Genomic DNA, 20,392 nt, shown 5'->3' with positions numbered 1-20,392 from the left:
TCCCCCCAAAAAATATTACTTTACTTACCACTTTTGTATCAGACAGTCTTGCTTGGCTTCTGGTGACAAATATTATAATTCTTAACTAATTTCCTTCCTGGAATTTATTGCCATATGTCTGTTCACCTTTTCCACACAATCAACTGTTCTGTTATTTTATGAATTTATGAAACCGCAAAGCATTGCAGTTTATTTATTTATTTATTTTCTCATTTTGGTGGGTTAATAATTATAGTACCATACATATTTGGTGTGTTAATTCCTATACTATAGTACCCAGTCAATGACCATAAAGACGTTTAGGTTAAAAAGTAAATTGCTTTATATTAACTGACTTGGTCGCTATCATATTCTTTTGGGATGAGATAAGCAGAGGTAATTCAAACAAGTACTGACCTCCAGACCCTTAAAACTGTTGAATAAACATACAATGTCTAATATGGTAGTATCACATCTCAAGTGTTTGTTTTCACAGAGGCGAAAAGAAGAGCTTAGAATTAGCTAGCCTACCACTTTGGTAACACATTACCATGCAGAAAGCACTTTGATGGTCTAGAGTATATCTAGTCTTATCGGCTGTACACTGGCTGACCTTTATGCTACGTTCTCAAGGCTCGACGCTATATTTGTCACATCAACAGCACGGTGATACTCAATCCCTGCTGCTCTCAAATGACATTGTGGGAAACAAATCTTGGGTCAACAAGGTATATTTTGGACACCAAGATGCAGACTGACGCCACAAATGGGTCTTCTGTAACGTGTCTTAAGCAGACGTTACAGACCCAGGTGAGGCAAGTACCTTAACGTTTTCTTTTTAGCTTCAGTTTCTCATCATCCCATTATTTGTATTCAAGACGGAATGTCTACTCTGTCATATTTTCATGCTTCAGAGGAAGCAGTTACCAAATCTAAGTGGTGAATTTCGACTATGTCAATGGAGATCTTGTTGGAAGCTCTGGGGTCAGCAAACTGCTTAATCCTCTCTCTGTCACTGTCTGCTACTGACAGACTGATGGATGTGACCAGCTTTTTTCACAGGAATCCATTCCCCTCTTTCGTGTGGATGCAAAAAGTAGGGTGGATAAGCTGAGTGTGATGCGGTCAAGATTGATTGACAAAAATGGGACAATTGTATTTCCTGTTATTACCATGATACTGGCCAGATACATTGGAGAGCATTTAGTCAGGACTGGACATGAGGTGGCGTTGGCAATTGTCGTTGGCGTTGGTATTGTCCCCATCGCAAGTTAAATAACTTTATATCCAGGGGTGCACATAGGTGGTACACAGGAGTACTTAAAATATAAAGTGCACCACGTTAAAGTGGGCCACTGGGCATTTCTTTAATAAGCATTTGCATTTTGTTTTTGTGAGAAAGGGAAGCAACAAACACACTTCAGGAACTGATCCGTTCCTTTGCCAGTTCAATTGAGCTTAGCCGTGAGCGTGGGCTACATAAGAAACTGTCCTGCAAACTTGAAAGGCAGCGACAGTGCCTGAGTTCAGAGGGGCCATCGACAAGGTGGCAAGCTTAGTGTGCATCTCGATCTTACTGCGCAGCGGCTACGAGAGTCCATCAAAATATGTCTTCGTGTAAAACCGGTCCGTGGTACAGAAACAATTGTGGACCACTGCCCTAGAGAATTGCACCAAATTTACCAATGTTCACCACATATTAGCTGCTTGAGGTTTCACCTTTTTACTATAAAAGCAATCTCTTCACCATTTCTGTGCGATCTGAAAAACCTTTAAATGCTGCAAGATGGGGCCAAAGCCCTGTCTACTTCCCCCAAGGTGCCACAAAAGAGTGCCAAAAGTGCCGCGTTGGTCCTACGGGAATTTGTAGGTAAGACACTGGGAAAAATATTTCCTGGTTGGGCAATTTCTCACAGATCTTTTTACAATTCACAACAAGGCCTTTTGTGCTATCCCTTGCAAATCGCTGGGGAACATGTGTGTTTTGAAGAAAACACAATTGTGCTTAGAAGGACCTTAGCAGACTGTTCTGGCTGCACGCAAATGAGTTGGATATGTTTGGAAAAGTTTCATATGGACTTACTCACTTGACAGTATTTCAATCAGTCAAAACTCCTTTGACTTGCCACTTATGACATTTTAGCTGCTTTACAACCCTTTGTGCCCAAGACTGTTGGCCCTTTTGCCTTAGAAGTTTTAATGATGCAGAATTGCTGTGTTTGTGCTAATCTAATTTGTGATTTGTTGCCACATGTTATTTGTTGTCTTGTTTTGTTATTTGTTGCTGTAATTCCCTATTCACCAATGTGATTTCTTACATGTTGTGCTTTTATTTGTTCTTGTTTTTTTTCATCTGTGATCAAAATCTGGAACAGAAGTTTTGCTTTTGGGAAAATTGCTGACATCTGGGCATGCTTTAATGCAGAAATATTTCATTGTATGCAACAGATGGAGTCACACGATATTAAATGCAATTGTACCACAGTAACTCAACTGATCAAAATTATTATTCGTTGTTCTAAACCTAAATAATGCATTCATTGTCACATTGACCTCTGTGTTTGAACTTCAGGTCTTTTTTTCATAGACCAGATGCCGCTGGAAAATGTCACCACAGGAGACTGGCCAAATTCCAGTTAAAGTTAGAATGCAATGTCATTGTCAAAAGGCCCAATTAAATGGAAGAATTATATACAACAATACAATTTAAAGAACTGGCAAAGATTCCATTCCCATTTTGGAAACACTATCAAATAATTGATTAAGTAGCATTTTATTTCTCACACAAGACAAATTCCAGAGCTCGGAATGTCTACCATGTGTTCACAATCTGTTTTGTGACTAGGTTTGGATGTGACACCAGGTTCTCACATAACTGTAACCTCCATCTAAAATTTATTGACTGGGGTTTCAACTTGAACAATGCAAAACTGGGGGCTTGGTTTCCTCTAAGACTGAGTCCTTCGACGTCCAAAACACATTATTGCTGGTGTCTTCCTAAACAACTTGTGTTTGTATTGTAATACAAGAACCGGAACATCATAAGTGTATGCCTTCTTACATTTGGTAAATGTAGAATCACTCACTCCATTGAGTTAAAAGTGAGTGAGTTTTTATGTTGCTTCATCCTAAAAATCATTAGGAACTTGATGAGAACAAGAAAATAACACCGCCCACACCCATTTTGGATGTACAATTCATCTAGCTACCAAATTGAAACAATGTTAATACAAGTGTTCTATCCCATATATCAAAACTTGGTGGTACATTAGAGAGATTTAGTTTTGCTTTGACAAGAGCTCAGACACTTCTTATTATCACTAACAGATTCAGCAATTGTAAGAAAGTATTTTGGTAAGCAAAAGAGGGGGATGTTAATGGCAATGGGTGGAGGTGAAATTTCGGCCACTGTGGGGTTCAGTATATCAGCTGCAAAGCCAAGAATGTGGTGATAAATCGAGTGTCACATTGTGTTTATGGTGTACAGATTGCATGCTGTATATTTTTTTTCCTCCAAGGATTAAGTGTGAATAGTTTGGCCTGGCAGACAGAATTGCTGACGAGTCGGTTGACTTTGTCACCCTTGATGACAGTGGACAGGCAAGTGGCTGAATGACTCTTTGACTGGCTGATTCCTTGCAGCCCGATGAGCTGGTTCATTTGGTGTTTGGCTGGTTGCCACTGTGCTCGGCGGCCTGACTGATTGGTTAGCTTGCTGGCTGCGTGTGTGAGGATGAGTGATATACGATGCGGTTCAGCACGGTTGCGATTAACGGATTGGCAGAACAGTTGCGTCCATTAATAACTTCACCCGATAGGACAGGAGCTATCTCCATCTGTATGCTGTTAATGCTCATATCGATATGGTGTAAATTCTCCTGATTTTTAAAAAAAAAAAATTATATAATCTCTCATCCTCATTTTTGTATTCAGTTTTTAACGATCTTCGTGTTCAAGTATTATTTGTTTTGAAAACTCAGAGAATCAGAGGATAGGAAATACTGTCTACAATTTCCCTTTCGTTGCCTAATGATGTTATTTGAATCTAAGCTCCGCATTGCTGTAGGGTTGTAAGAATTTACGCTGATAAACTGGTTTAGAAGGAAATATTAAAGATCCTGTGTAATTTAATTAAGCCAATGAGATTGATAGAGACCATAAATGGAAAACAATATATATACTGTGAAGAAAAACAAATCCCAAGTTATATTCAAATGTATTTGTACATACATTTATTAGCCTTGTGTGAAGCAAATTAAATATCCAGGCTCATTTGATAAAACTTGTGCATACTATGTCATTAGTGGCCATAATGTTATGTTTGTCTGTATTAATATTTTAACAATAACATTTTTTTGTGGTTGCTCAAAGTGCTTCTCTCAGCATCCCTCTATCCACAATCAATTACGTATTTTAGGGGGTTGTTCTCGATGCGAATTTTGTTCTTGTATATTTGTAAAGAGATCACAATTACACTGCCGTCTAACTTGATTTCCTCATTCGAATTCACTGGGGGATCAAGATTAGGCGTCTCCAGAACGGAAATCCCGGAAGCTCACCTGCTCGCCCTTGATATTTTGCTGGAAATATAAAATCCATTCCCACATTTAACCATCTCTGTGAACCCATCCAAAAATTCTATTCTGTCTTCTGCCACCGACTGACTGTCTGAGCATCATTCCTTTATAGCTCAGACTAGATGTCTCAGTTCTTGTGATGAAGAAATCCCTGTCAGTGGACATTCGTGGGTGTACTGCTACCTTTTATTCCTTTCGGTGAAGGGAGTTTAATTTATATTTCTTAAACCTGTTCCTTCCTCCTCGGAAATGGATTCAGTTGAAGTGTTGGCGCTGGATCGTTATCATCACGCTATCATTCCAGTGGGACAGCCCAGCCATCATCACAAATGACCGTATGTCCACGGAATAAAACATATGAATTAAACTTCATAAGCTTATCTGGTCTTTGATATGTAGACGGTTTATTTCCACATTAATCCCCACATCCCTCCATTGCTTTGGCTCTTTGATGCATGAAGGTGGGTTTAGGCGGAAGCTGCCAGGTGTATAGAAGTGTGTGTTTTACCCATTGCTTGAGCTCTACTTTTCTCCCACTTCCTTCTCTCTCCGTCTTTCACACAGATTTCCTCCAAGAATTTCATCACAAAAGGAAGCCATATGCATTGAAATACTGCTGGAAAGCAGGGGTCATGTAGCCCGATACTGAATTTCCCTTGCCTTTGTGCAATCTTAATTGTCTGTCATTTCTGTCTACAGCCCTGTCTGTGCGCACTCCAAATAAAACCTATGGAAACATGAAAGGTGGAGCACTGCCCTCACTTTCATCAAGGGATCGCTTACCTGGTCTTGCCGTGACTACCCCAGGCTTGTGTTACGTACCTCATAAAAGTAGCTCTTGTTTCACAGATGCACTGCCCCATCTGCGTGCTGGGCTAATCTGTCAGGCCGAGCTCCCAGGCAAATTCTTTTGCAGCGAAATAGACACTGGTACGAACTCTGCAGGCTTTTTCTTCTGCTTGTCTCAATCCCCCTCATGCCTGCAGAGGGCTTCCCTCATGCTGATGACAGTTGGATGCCATGGCAAATTCCTATCTTGCCTCTGCATCTGTCATTGTTTTTGCAGAGGTGTTGACCTCCATATATATATATAAATAAATATATATATATATATATATATATATATAATATATATATAATATATATATACAAGCAACCTTTTTTTGACCTTGTTGATCTTTTCTCATAAAGCAGCTGAGGTGATCACACCAAAAGCTATAATACAAAACGGTTGTGGTATTTAATTCATTTTTTAAAGATTTTTTCTTCAAGGGGAGGAATGGAGAACAGTTTACCTTGAGAGCGGTCTTATCAGGAATGCTGTCGGCTCTGAAGAGCCTGACAGCCGCAGCCTGCTGGGACTCTGAGTGGTCTCACTTGGGCTGCTGCTGTTCACGACAGACAGACCGCACGGCCGTGCTACTTCGCCGTTCTTTCCTTCGTAATATAGTTGCGTAGATCTTTTGGCCAACTCATTTACTGACATAAAGCCCTTTTTGTGAATTTACCCGGAAGAGCTAAATTGATAGGTCTATGTGCACTTTAAAGAAATAAAACATTATGTATGTGGTAAAAATTGAAAATCAATCAAATCACATTATGCAAAGCATTGGCTTCTCTTTATTAATGTACTTTGTCTTTACACCTATTATTGCTGTTATTTAAAAAAAAAAACTGACAGTCATATACTGGTCTTAATAATTGAGTCTGAAGTCAATGATAGCAATGGAAAAATTGACACGGGTTTATTGTCCTAATTTAGTTTCCTCTCACAACAATGCCTTGATTATTTATAAATGTTAATGCTCATGTTGCCATCCTGCTAACTGTCAGTGTTATTATTTTCATGAATGCATAGAAAAGCCATTAAAGAGGTTTGCTCACATCATCGTTTGCGCAATTAATTATGCTCAAGCACATACTGAATGTGTTAATGTCTCCTCACACTCTAGGTCAGTTATTAGTCATTGTTAAAGTTTTTGTGCACAAGTGAGACAAACCAGAAGGAGGCCACCCGGGTTGACAACCTGCTTCGCTGACTGTTTTGTTTGAGTTAAGGTGAATGCTTGCTTGTGACAAATTTCCAATATGTTGTAACAATAAGTTTATGTTAAGAAAGACATGGCTCCGGAATAAGCAAAATACTCTTTTGGATTGTAACATTATTTGAGTATTACTTCAAAGAAGACAGAGAGTTTGAAACTTTTTGTATTTTGGAATTTGTGACGTGTAGAATATTTTGTTATTTGACAGTTTGAAAAAGATTGCGCTTTAGTGTACGTAAACATTTGATAAACACATCTACATATCTAAAATTCAATATTTATATCCCTAGTGGTTTTATCCTCATATAGTAGTCATATTTTAATTACAGCAATAATAAGTCCAGTGTAAAGTGTGACACCCACATGCACAAAGCCACATGACCTGTCAAACAATCCAAACCACCACTGATTCTTCTGTTTGTTCCGAGTGTCTAAATGTTTTTAATTAGCTGGAGGCCATGAGGTTCCCTCAGTGACTGCTTACTGCCTGCAAATCACAAATGGTTCCTGATGTGTCCCGGGGATGAACTCTGACAAAAAAACATAAATTGAAGAGGAAAAATGCATTTAAAAAAGCATGGTGGCTTTAGGGCTGCCTGCTGCTGCACAGAAAACGTGCATCACAATCATGTTCAATTGTTCCCTAATTTGTCATAGTCTTTCTGCATAGAAGAAGTTGCTGACATGAGAAATTAGGCAATCGGGGTGGCATTAGTGTAAAAGCAGAAGACCAAGGCATGCTTATACTCTAATGGATAAGCCCCATTGGGGGTGCAAATAAGCAGGAAAATACTCACGTCTCCCTTTGAAGTGACGGCTGCTCCCAAATTAAACTCTTAGTCACACTGCTACCACAGGGATATGGCTGTTAGTCGTGCCCTACTGTGATCTGAGCACACTTCTGGATCTTATTACAATGTGACGTCTGATTGATGCCCTTTAGGGTGGACTGTTGATGAGTAAACTCATACAGCCCGATACTTGCTAAGTCGGTCACAGCGCTGATGGTTTTATTTTATCATTTAATAATTGTTATTGGAATCATCGACTTGATCTTTGTACTGCACGTTTACAATGAACGGTATCATTCATTTTCATATCCCTCTACTAGTAGTAGTATTATTATGTTTGATAATGTCGTATTTGTGTCAAACAAGGTACTTCCACTTCCAGACTTTTGAAATAATAAATATAACAAATAACCTAAAAAAATGCCTTGTCATTTTGCAAATACTGCAGCCTATGTATTTTGGGGATTTTTTTTTTTTAAATACACGAAAGAGCATGTAGTTAAATTGAGCTATGTTTCAAAATGACAATTCAAATAATTTTTTAGAGATAATAAGAAAATTGTCAAATTTTGAACCAAGTGTTCAGCACCAAGTTGAAAAGAGAAAAAGTGGGAGAGAGACATAGAGAGGAAAAAAGCAGTAAAGATCCCCCAAACCTCCTGCGGGGATTCAATGAGATTACCTCCCCAAAAGATTGAATTAGTTAGGGCAACAGAAGGAAGAGATGCAAGAAACTAATGGTAAATAACAAGCTTGTGACAATTCGTCAGGCAACTTCACAGAGGGGAGGGCTTCAGTGGAATGTCTGAGACTGGACCTTTCCCCTGCACCACGTTATTCGAACAAACAATGTCAATGAAATGGCATCCCACCTCTCAGCAATTTGCATGGTTATCAGAAGAGTGAAAGCCAGTTTAAAGGTACATCCTTTATATGCCGGAGAAAGGATTAAGGCCAGCCCCACAAAGAGGCTTTGATTTCTTGCAAATGTAGAAGTTTCACTATGAAAAGTGAGCTTTCAAAGCTTCAACTTTAACACATACTGTGCAGTATGTGTTTAAATCCAAATATTTTAGTGTGTCTAATATAATCTCAAAATTAATACTAACTGGTGTAATTTTTTTCCTGAAACAATTGCCATTGCTAAGATTTGCCCGTAACAACATGACCGCAACTTGATGATTTTAATCCAAAATTAAAAATCTTATTGTTCTGAATTTTTGAAAGTGAATCAGAAACACCAGAATCCCATTTTGTGACGTCATCTGACTTTGTTCTCGCTTCGCCACTTGGTCCAATGATCAATATCCTGATCCCACGTAAAGACAAAGGGTGGGGCTGTGTGTGTACGCCATATGCAGTTAGCTGTGAGGTTAGAGTGCAAACCTCATTAGCATGTATAAACTCCCTGAGTCAAGAGGTCGCCTTTGACCCTCACACACAAAACATTGCTCAAAACATGGCTGACAAAGTGTATTCATGTGGGTGAGGGATGTTCTGCGCTGGCTTATGATAAAAAGATCAACAGTCAAAAAAGGTTATATATATATATATATGTATATATGTATATATCTATATATATATATACATATATATATAATGCCGTAATATGTCTTCTGATTCCATCTTCTTCACCCTACAAGTATCATTGCAGCTCCACAGTTGCTTCATAACCTGACATAGTTTAATCAATTAATGCCTAAATGGTAACAGTTGCTGTATTTTCTGTAATTCCACTTGACAATGTGAAGCATACTCACAAAAAAAAAAAAAAATGAAGCAAATACAGAACTTTATGCTTCAAAAAAAAAAAAAAGATCACGACGAGGCGATTTCCCCTCAGTGCCAGTCTAGCACAATGTGTTCCAGTTCACTTTCATCATGTTGTACCAGCTGAACATGGTGTAGCTTTCAGCTCTGCCCTGTGGGAAACCAACTTGGCTTTTCTCTCGTTGTGTGCGTGCGTGTGTGTCATGCTACGTTGTCCCAAACCTTCAATGACCCAAACTCCCAGGGCCTCCAGCGTGGATTGGCCACATAGACTTGATGTGGCAAGCTCCAATGAATGTGACTGTGATTCTCCAGCAGAATGTCACCAATGTGAGCCTTAAAGCATGTCTCTTTGGTCTGAGCAGGCCGATTTCTGTGCCACTTCACTTGCATACTTTTTCTTTCTTCTTTTGGTTTTCATTTTCATCAGTTTTATGTGCCCTCTTTTTTTTCCTGGAATTTTTTTCTCCCCTTGACGTCTTTATATTTCTGGAAATAAATAGATGGCATCTTAAATGCATAGACACACACTGAACACTACTTCAACTTTTTGGGGAACAGTGTCGATAAACGCCATTTTATGTCCTAGTGCACAAAGCTTGTTGTGTTTTCGTGAGTTAGTGAGATTTTTTTCTTTGGGATGTAATACATTAGTACATTAGGAGCATAGGACAACCGAAAACGTGATTAATTCTTAATAAAACAAATTCCTACATTTCATTTCCTTCCTTTCTTTTTTTTTACTCTACATTCCATATCAAAATTAGTACAACACTATTTAATAAGGTTCTCAGTGTCAAAAGGTTTCTCAAAATAATGATGTTGTTTACAAAGGCCTCTGTTCCAGACTGAATTTTTCAGTTGTTGATATTCTTGAACACTCTGATATTAATTCTCTCCCACAGGATGACCTAATAACAAGTACCTCACATTCATGTAAATATACGGGACATATTTGAGCACTAAACATGATCTCTGTCTTCATGAATGTTTTGGCTCTCATAATAAGTCAGAGCACTGAGTAATATAAACGTGGAACAATAATAATATGAAGTTGATGGTGTTCAGCATCAGACAGAATTCGGTGTGTAATCTCTGGTTGTTTAATTTGATCGAGTGTGAGGATTCTAATCACACTGTGGGACATTCACTTCAGTGTATGACAGTTTCTCAAGCAATGAAAGACTTTGTTCAAGACTTGAACTCTGTTGTCCAGAAATACTGTACGTTTCCAAAAGATACTAGTTTCCTAAACATTGCTGCAAAGACCTTTGTAGACCTTCAGCAGCCGGGACACTCTGCAAGTTTAGCAATTAAATACATAGGCCAAATGTTTTCAATCCCTGGAGAAGCAAACCTAAACAAACTCCAGGTTTCTATTTTCAAGCAATGTTAAAAAAAGAGTGAGAGAAGGTGAAAGTTTGAATAGGATACCTCCTTTCACATGTCCAGAGTGTTTATGTTTCGTTTCCTCTTGTATTCCCTTGAAAATGGTAATAATGTCAAGACGTGCTATGTCTTTAATTAGATTCGGGAAAGGAGGAACTTGCCTCCAAATGTCTAAAGCAACAATGTTCTGTAGGTGTTTGAAAGCGGAGCCTAATCAATTCTGAAGCTGATACCTAAGTCAAATAAATGAGACTTCAAACAAACTAAGGTGCTTGTCAAGGCACAGAAAAAAAGCACCAAAGGACACGCATACCCAATGTGACATATGCAATGTTTCATCTGAGAAGGAAAAAAAAAAAAAAAAAAAAACACCACAGAGCCGCGGCCTGTTTAATGTAAACCCAGAGAGGTTGGGATTTGTTTGGTGTCAAATCAGTAAGTAATTAGCTGATACAGAGGAATGAAAAAAAAAAGTCCTCAGAGAAAAAAATGTAAACACCTGGAGTGTTTCTTTCACATATAAGTTACTTCAGGCTATATCAACAGAAAGAGAACAAACAAAATAGACTCTCAGATTGATCTCGTTGTTTATGAATAGAAACAATAGTTTTTCACTGTGCTCTAAATTAGATTGTAAAATCCTTCTTATTCTCCATCTCTACATGATTGAGCCTAAAAAATTACCATACTGACAAGTAACTTATTAATGAAAATTTTGACTAAGAAATTGGGCATCCTGTCTACCCTTTTTAGGCAGCAATATATTCTAACATGTCCAATGTGTGTAGAAATACTAAATATCTTAAATCACTTTAGTCTTTAAACTGTAAACACAAGTTATTAGTATTAAGTGAAGGTTAATTGATAGCAGGGTTGTAATTAAGTGGCCACAGAAATTATACTAGCAACTGACTAAATTGTTTTGACGTATGTAGTGCTATGGGATATAATGAGTCTTTTTCTAACTTTTAATTCTTTTCGTCACCCACAAAAACTGAGGAATGTTACTGTCAGCGCCAATGAAGCCACAAGCATAAATATCTGGCATTTATCTCCAGGTTTGTGCTCTATTCGTAACCATTTGCCAAGGCTCATTTGAGACACCCTAACGTGATGTGGAGTGAAGTCACTCCTTGGAAATGTCTTGACAAAATGAACATTATCTGCTGGTGATTATCTCACACCAGCACAGAAGTAGTGTGATCCAGAAGTGGCCCCTGGGAAGCCTCCCTTTTCTTCAGAATTAATGTTTACAATCGTTTAGGGGCGTCTGTGGAAGGCATACAGGAGATAGAGGCGTATGTTTGTCTCAGTTCGAAGGATTGTGGTTAAGCTGAAGCTCATCTGGCAACCTTATGGGCGGCTCATCCACTCGAAAGCTTCTGTTACTATTTTTTTCTCTGGTCTTCATCCTGCACTTCCTTTTCTCCTTATTTTATCATCTTTTCTTTTATTTTTCTAATTTGTTGTACTCCTATAATTCATAGGATTTCTTTATTTCTGTGTCCAATTTATTCAAATTTAGTGCTCTCAACGAATCTTTTTGTTTGCGAGAAGTGCGCAATATGTCATCCATTGGTATGTGCTGATAGCTGGGTTTTCTTTTATGTGTGCCTCATGTGTAGCAATGGCAGGAACTTGATGTAGTTTGTGTAAATCAATTTGTCATATGAGCGCCATATTTGCTAAGTGCATAGGTTCATGAGCTGTGTTTGCGGACCAAGTCATGCCCCTTAAAATGGTGCTTTAAAACTTCTTTCCAATAGAGTAAAACATCACATAACCATCAGGTAATACATAAACAAACATATACATAAATAAATGTTGACTAATGTTTATCTTAAATACTTACATTGTGATCAAGTGCAGTTTTAAGTGATTAGCGAAATTGCAAACGGGAGTATTTTTTATAGAATTAAGTAGTGTCAATGGAGTGAACCCGAGTCACAAGTGCTGGATAAATTATTTGGGTTTCCCCTCTGCCTCCGCCTGTGGCTGGTATGATGAAGGGCAGATATACAGCACTTTAGAGCGTGCCAATTAACAGCCCCAGCAGCGTCCGCCACACAGGAGGGCCCCCCTCATAAAGCACCACCCTATGGTGTAAGTCGTACCACTTTCAAGTGCTTTATCCGGGGCCGAGTCCATAAACAGCTGTTACACTGGCAGGTTTTTAAGCAGCCCGAGCATAGCAGACAGACCCGGGAGTTCAGAAAGATTTTCTCAGCAAGCGCTTTCGTAACCTAAGCAAAGGATACATGAGAGGTGAGAGAGCGAGAGAGAGAGGGAACGTGAGCAAGGCGCACAGGCTGGACAGAGATGCTCTACTTCCTCGCCAACTATTTAGCCATCTCTTCTCTCCAATTGCTCCGTACTTCCAGAAGCAGACATTGTAACATTGGACAAGCCAATAGCATGCAGAGGATGGCCTGCTGAGAACTTGGATGTTGAGATAAGTCCAGTTGTCAGTGCCCCTGCCACATGCCAACAGTTGGCAAAACTCAATGCACAACAATCTCAACGACACCAATATAACCTTTGTTACTGCGAGAGAGATTCCCACTTTATTGCCAGTTCACAGTTTTCAGTAAGCTTTCATTGAAAGAGATTTTTGCTCACTTTAAGGTTGCAAGTAATTTTTGGGCTTTGTATAAAGCAAGCTACTTTAAGAGATGTTGGATGATCTTGGATGTCGATGGAAACTAAACATCTGCTTGAAACTCAGTAAAACAAATTGCTCATCTGATTCTACATACGAACTGTGAGTCACGTGAATCTCAGTTCGGCAAGGCAAATGGTTTTCATTAGAAGAAAAAAATGAGCAGTGATATGCACTGTACATACAAACTGAGCATTAAGCTGTTTTTTTTCTCAATTTTCATGCGCATGAATTGGTTTTATAAGTGTTGAAACTTTTCGTGCCCAATATATACATTTTTTTTTTCTTTTTTTTTTTCCCCTGCATCTGAGGAAGTTTAAATTGTCAGCAGGTAACATCTAAAAACTTTTCATTTGTCTGAACAAAATAACTGCCTTATATATCTAACCCTAACCCATGTTTGTAAGAAGAGTGGAATCACGAATGCTGAACACTCAAGTCTTACAATTCAGTACGGCACTACCTTGACTTACAAGTGCACCAATTCACGAGTTATCTATTGCTCATTATTATTATTTGTTTTTGCTTGGTGGTATGAGTAAGATAAATACTGTCCTCTAGCATCACCATAAACATCTTCTCTTTTCATTGCACCTTCTTCTTCATTCGTATGTTTTATTGTTATGACATTTTGATAGTAACAGCAGTTAACTACTTATTTTTTTAATGTGTTCCAATGTTTAGATGCACAAATAAAGTTTTTTATGAGACTGATAGTTTGACCGTGTGAGACTTGATCTCTTAAACTCCCTTGGTGCATTTGAAAAGTTGTTTAATGAATTAATAATCATATGCCTACTAATTTATCAATATAGTGTACCTTGCGCTTTCAGTGAAGGGTCTGATGGCATTGTTGCTGTTGAAGAAAGCAAGTACAAGCTGAGCTGACCACATGTTAGACGGTATTGGCCACAGATGTGCTCAGACAGATCACAGAGAAAAGGCGATGGCATTTACTCAAGATGTGGAGATGTATTTTTGAACTTTGATGTGAACATGATTTGCCCTGAAAAAAAGCTTTTGTTCCTGTGATTCACATGGTCTTAATAACAGTTCATACATATTTTATATCTATTGAGAACAACAGTCTGAAGTCACGTATAGCCATGAGGACTCCTTGTGAGGACGACTCTGCTTCGAATATATTAGCTGAGCAGTTTGGACGTGGCGTGATTTTACAGAGTTCTATCCAACCACTGTTAAAAGTCTAAAGATTGTCAACCGCATGCAATCCTGTAGGACTGCAAACCAAGAATTTTGTCAACACACAACCAGAATGTTTATGTTGTTCCCAGAGAAATCTATCCGACCGCAACACATCCATAAGTCATTATTTCTCGTCAAAATATTGTACAACAAATTAGTATTAGCACAAAGCGTAAAGAACTAATTGCAAAAATGTCAGTGTGAAACAATTACTGGTGAATTCTTCAAACATTGGAATGACTCCACATATTTGGATCATATTCTTAAGATGTATTTTAAAGCCGATCATAAATCTTTGTTCTTGCATTCTCATACCAACGCATAGTTTCCCATAAATGATTTACTCTGAAGATTACAAACTGGATCCTTGGGGGAGAATAAAAGTTGGCCTTTCCCCACTGAATTTGCATGACGTGTATTAACACAGCCAAAGCACCTGTTCTGGTGGATAGCTTTTCAGTTAATATTTGACATTGCTGGCTTCTGTTGAAACTTTTTTTGCATTCTGCGCCGTGTGACAGGGCTAACATTACACGGGGTACTGTACAGGGCAACGTCAGGCGTGAAGAAAGAGCCTCCGGTTCAAGCAGAGGCAAACGGTATCACTGCGACGTATCCTGGCTGTTGAGTCCCGGCTTGTGTGAAGTGATATTTCCAACACATTGTGCTCTTGTCCTGCTCTTCTTCTGTTTCAGCACTGGCAGGTGACCCGGCATTGGATGTACTAGCTACAGTACACCGGGTGACAGCATCTGACATTGTAATTGTCTGCTTTGGGCAAGGGCATGGTTGGTGTAATACAGCTTAAGTTTCCTTGCAGTAGAAATAATTCATAACTGGCATTGGGATGTGGCGCTGGTGTCCATAACCTCGTCTCGGCAAGGTGGTGGCAATTTAGATTTACAACATTCCTTTCATGGCTAAAATACTTGAAAGAAAGATTTAACAAGTTCTGAATATCAGGGAATTTCCTTTTTTATTTGACTAAATTGTAAATGTTGTGTTTTAAATTATTAACACTCTCGTTTTGCTCAACTTGTCTATTAAGACAGTGGAAATTAGAGATACATGTTTTCATAAATAATCCCGAAAAAACTAATAATGGAAAATAAAAAATAATATAGTTTATACATCACACAGCTTTGATCTACATATTTAAGGCTTAAATAATTGTACTCAAATTTAATAAAGTGAAAAAAATCTATAAACTATTATTATGATATTAGGAAATATATAGCAAATTACACCTATGCACACATTGATAGGGTAGACAAGTCCAAGAGCAAATATTTCATTTTTTATTGACAAAGATGTTGCACTGTATTACATGCCACCTTCTGCACAACATATGTGCTGTGAGTGGATCCTACACTTAAGGGAAATTCCTGTGTTTTAGCCGCAGCTGTGGTATGATACTTCATATGGCCGCACTCCACTTTGTACAGCCCCGGGAATTAGCCTAAACCACAATGGCATGACATCAGAAAGGAAGGCAGGAAAATTCGGACTTTATTGTCTGTCACAGAGGAAATGTTTGCGAAGACTGGAAAAAGCAGTGCAGGGCTCCCGGTTTGAAAACATCCACAATGGCACCTAACTTATTGATATGAACGTGTTAGTTCTTCATTTGACTTAATTTGATGACACAATCCACAACTTTAAAGGCAAAGGCATAGAATGGAGTCACGATGTTCCGTTATTTATGACTTGAATGAAATTACAATAGCCCTATAACCAACGTCAAACTGCATCAGTAATCCATCCAAGCTTGAAGGAACATTGTGAAACAACCCCTCTCCTAATAAAGAAAAGTACGATCACAGAGAATAAAACTTTGTCAAAATGTGTTTGGGGAGGGAATTCACTTCAAAGCGATCACAACAACAATGCCGTCTGTCTAATTGATGTTTTGAAACAAATGCTACATGTAAAAACTTCTCTTCTGATGAGTATGTAATTACAGAGAGACAATGAATAGCTATAAATATCTCTATGATTACAAACACCCCTAAAGAACATGATCCGAACTGATGGATAATTAAGGCAAAAATAATTCTGATCCTCCAAAACAATGAGAATGCCTGTGTGCATGAAGTAATCATCACAATACATTCTCCCTTCCCTAAATATAGTGCTAGCTGATCCTGTGGTGTTGTTGTGTACGTATCATGAAGGAGAACTTGCCTCAAACCTGCTTTAATTGCTTGCTGGAATCATTAATTGAACAGAAGCTCGCCCGAATTTTGCCATTCCGAACACGAGGGTTCTTATGTGCTTGTTGGACTGTCAGGGCCCCTTTTTAACAAACAGACACTAGGAAACAACTTTGATCAACAAACATGTAGCAAATAAGAAGATAATAATGACTCTCCATGTTCAAGTGAGGTCTCTTAAAATAGATTTCAAATATACATCACATTCGAGCAGAATATTTGGGATTTTCGGCCTGCCAATTAATGTCCCAGCATTTGGCGCAGTGCATTGACTGCGTGCCAAATAAGCATATTGTATCATTGAAGAGTGGAAAAAAGCTTTGTTGCGTTCTTGATTTAGAGTCAGAAAGAATGTTCATCTGAGACGCGGAAAACTTTAGTCTCTCTGCCTTGCTTTGTAACATCTTTCTTGCTCGATCAAAACATGAGAACGTCACTTTGGGTGGCCGTACAAAAGATAACCACACAACAACATGAGCTAGAGACTGTTTATTTTCAAGTGTACGGTATCTCGATGCCTGGCCAGGCTTTTGTGTCAGCAGGGGTCTACATGGGTTGTTGAGTTGTCATTGAGTTGTTGAACGAGCACTCGGGCAAGTCTGCTCCGTGTTTCTATTTGTGTTTGAGTGTCGCTGTGCCGAGAACACCTCGCACATTCTCTCCCCTTTCTCCAACCTCCTCCATTGGCAGGCGTGCGTGTCTTACAGCAGCATACCACTTCTGGAAAGAAAAGCCTGTGACCAAGGCATCCGTTCCTTTTACTGCCATTGTGTCACATAAACAACAAGGCAAAAAAGGGGGCAGAAAACGACATCGATCTGGGTTCCATAGCGACCCTGCTGTGGCTGCAGCTAACTTTTTGTTGCTTGTTGTTGTTGTGTTTCCCACTGCCGGGGCCACGCTGAGGCGGCTTTTGTGTCGGCCTTCAACCAGTAGTGCACTCATGAAAGCAGATAAATGGATTAGAGGGGGGAAGATATGGGCGGGCATCCTTGAGGATAGACAAACGGGATGTTTAAGTGAAGAAGGGGGGGATTGAAAGAGGAGAGGAGGGAGAGGAAGAGGGAAAGACATTTGTGTTGGACAACAAGGGGTCGGGTCTGTTGTGCTGCCAAAAAAGACAAGACAGTGATAAACTTTCCTCCCCGTGCAGTCACCTTTCCCCCCCTTCAGTCTCTATGCCACACACACATGCACGCACGCACGCACGCACACACACACAGACCAACACAATTCAGCCTTAAAATGAATGGATTGCCATACTATGACATGTCTCAGTTGCAGGGGGAGATGGTCCTTGTTCGCCAACAAAGGACAGTGGTAACATGGGGGGGGACAGGCTGTGACAGAATGCTAAATTGTTTTAGGGTCAACAAGTTATTGTCTTTGCTTGAGCCATAATTTCCATATCGCCTATGTTTCAGCACTCAGTCCTTGTGCGGAAATAACAAAAGCTCTTGTCACCACTTGGCTTAATTTATTTGTTTGCTCTTGTTTTCTTTTAGACTGTTTTTAATAATGGGCGATCTGATTTAAAATACACTTTCTTTGTATTTAGTCTAATTAAAATATTTTCAACACATTTGCCATTACAACACACCTCTAAAATAATAACTATTCGAGCAGTAGCTTCAGTCTCTTAAAGACATAATCGTATGCATATTTATCCCTCATAATCCCGAAAGTGCTTTAAATAAATATATTTATTTAAATTCATATCTCTAGGTCCTCATCTCTTTAATTCATGTTCTTTATTTTCTTTATTTCTCCATGGATTGTGGCCCGGGGTGTATAGGGAAGCAATGGCTGAAAGTGACAGCCTAATTATCAGCTCCAACCCTGCTCATTACGCATTAGACAATCCACCGTACATCCCTTACTAAATGAATAATTTTGTATATATTATGGGAACACAATATTGTGGCCTGCAGCTAATGTCTTTGTTCAAACCTGAAGCTGTTTGACGACAAAGGAAATAAACGGTACTCAGAGATGTTATTTGATTTCTGGCCGAAAAGTCGGCACACGATATTGTGCAAGAACTGAACGTACCGAACTGAGAAAATTACACATCTGCCTTTTCTGCCACAGTATGAATGTGCAATGTTGTTACCAAAAACTGTGTCAATGCATATTAGGTGAACCTGCCAAAATTTAGTCCTGTCATCACAACAGTGTTAGTGTAATTTGGACATGGCTGAAAATGCAGGAGAAAAAGAGTGTATCTTAGTTATACTGTCGTTTTATAGTTTTGAAAAAAGAAACTTATATGAAAGTGAATAATTTATGTTGACATTTATGTTTATTTGCTATTCTTTGTGTTTGGACAAACACATTTTCCATTTCTTTGCTGTGTTTTTCAGCAATAGCAGAATGACATTATTCAACCTTTAATGACCTTTTGTCAATTCTTCAACTTGGTCGTGGATGTGTCAAAAGCAATAGCCATTTAAGTGACACAGATTTATCTACATAGACATTCCCCTTTTCCCCCACAGTCAGTGTGCTCACTGTCAGAATGTCAGTTTTTCTAAATGTGTTAGTGCCAACAATATTATACTAACATACTGTATAAACATAACTGTTTTCTCAAACTATATTATACTAACATATCTTCAAACAGTAGTTATAGCAAACACATAAGTAAGCCGTAGTACTATTATAAATGTTGGTGCTCATTATCCGTTGATTTTAAATAAACAAAAATACTATGGTTACTCCATAAATAGTAATTCACTTTTAACATTAAATAAACATTGATATTTTTAATCATGTATATTAAAATAATTTGGCGTATTTGTATTTTTTGTGGTCATGAGCTGGAAGACAATTATCAAAATTAAACTCCCAAAAGACTTAATGGCTCACATATACTGAGTTTTACTTTTTTGGAGGTACATGTATTATTTGAGCATTTTCTTTTTATCAAAATACGTTAAAGTATTTTAAGTTCAAGTTAAATTGCCAACTATAAAATGTTCCATTTATGGTCATGTTTTTATTTATTTATTACGTGTTTCAAGTTGGAAAAAGTTTTTCCAGCTCCTGTCTATAGAGGTCGCTGTGATATAGCAAAACTGATTTGTTTTTAGGCAACGACCATAAGAAATCCATTGAACAGTGGTTCACTTTGCAGGTCATCATACTATACAAATTAATGCTCATTTCAAATAAAATATCATTTTAAATAAAATATAATATTAATAATATCACCAACAATAATGAAAATCACTGATTCTCACCTAAAATACTAATTCAACTTAATTCAAGTAATTACAACGCTATATTAGTATTTTCACTTGAGAGCGATATTAAAGTGCTGTAAAATATATATAGCTTTGTCAAACATGCAATTTACATTAATTTGCACACACACACACGCAAACACACACGCACACACACACACACACACACACACACACACACACACACACACGCACACACACACACAAATCACCCCTCACTTAAACTCAATTTGGCCATTATTATTAGTCAATGCACGGTTTTGGTCGTCGACGCAGTACCCAAAGTTGATTTATAGTCTAACGATCACTATCAGCCTCTGCACAGACAACATCCCCAAGCACTCACCCTGCTCCCAACATCAACAATGTCAGTCTGCCCCTCCCCCGATAAAAAAAAAAAAAAAAAGAAAAGTATTAATTATTTATCTTCGAATCGACGTCTCCCTCTGACAGATTAGATTTTAACCATTTGATTTTGTTTGGACTGGGCGTTCCCATATTATTACTTAATGACCTTC

At 38.4% G+C, this 20,392-nt stretch overlaps 1 long non-coding RNA gene across 4 annotated transcripts in view; it reads left to right on the top strand.

Moving 5' to 3' along the window:
• The window catches only part of LOC148392145 (uncharacterized), a 247,396-nt gene that overhangs the window by 89,075 nt on the left and 137,929 nt on the right, over positions 1–20,392 (top strand). The window lies entirely within an intron of this gene.

The sequence above is a fragment of the Syngnathus floridae genome, chromosome 10 (assembly GCF_059516105.1).
Source record: "Syngnathus floridae isolate MCC-2025c chromosome 10, RoL_Sflo_1.0, whole genome shotgun sequence".
Classification (NCBI taxonomy): domain Eukaryota; kingdom Metazoa; phylum Chordata; class Actinopteri; order Syngnathiformes; family Syngnathidae; genus Syngnathus; species Syngnathus floridae.
The sequence above is the reverse complement of the archived record's forward strand: the minus strand, read 5'-3'. Positions and strand labels throughout refer to the sequence as shown.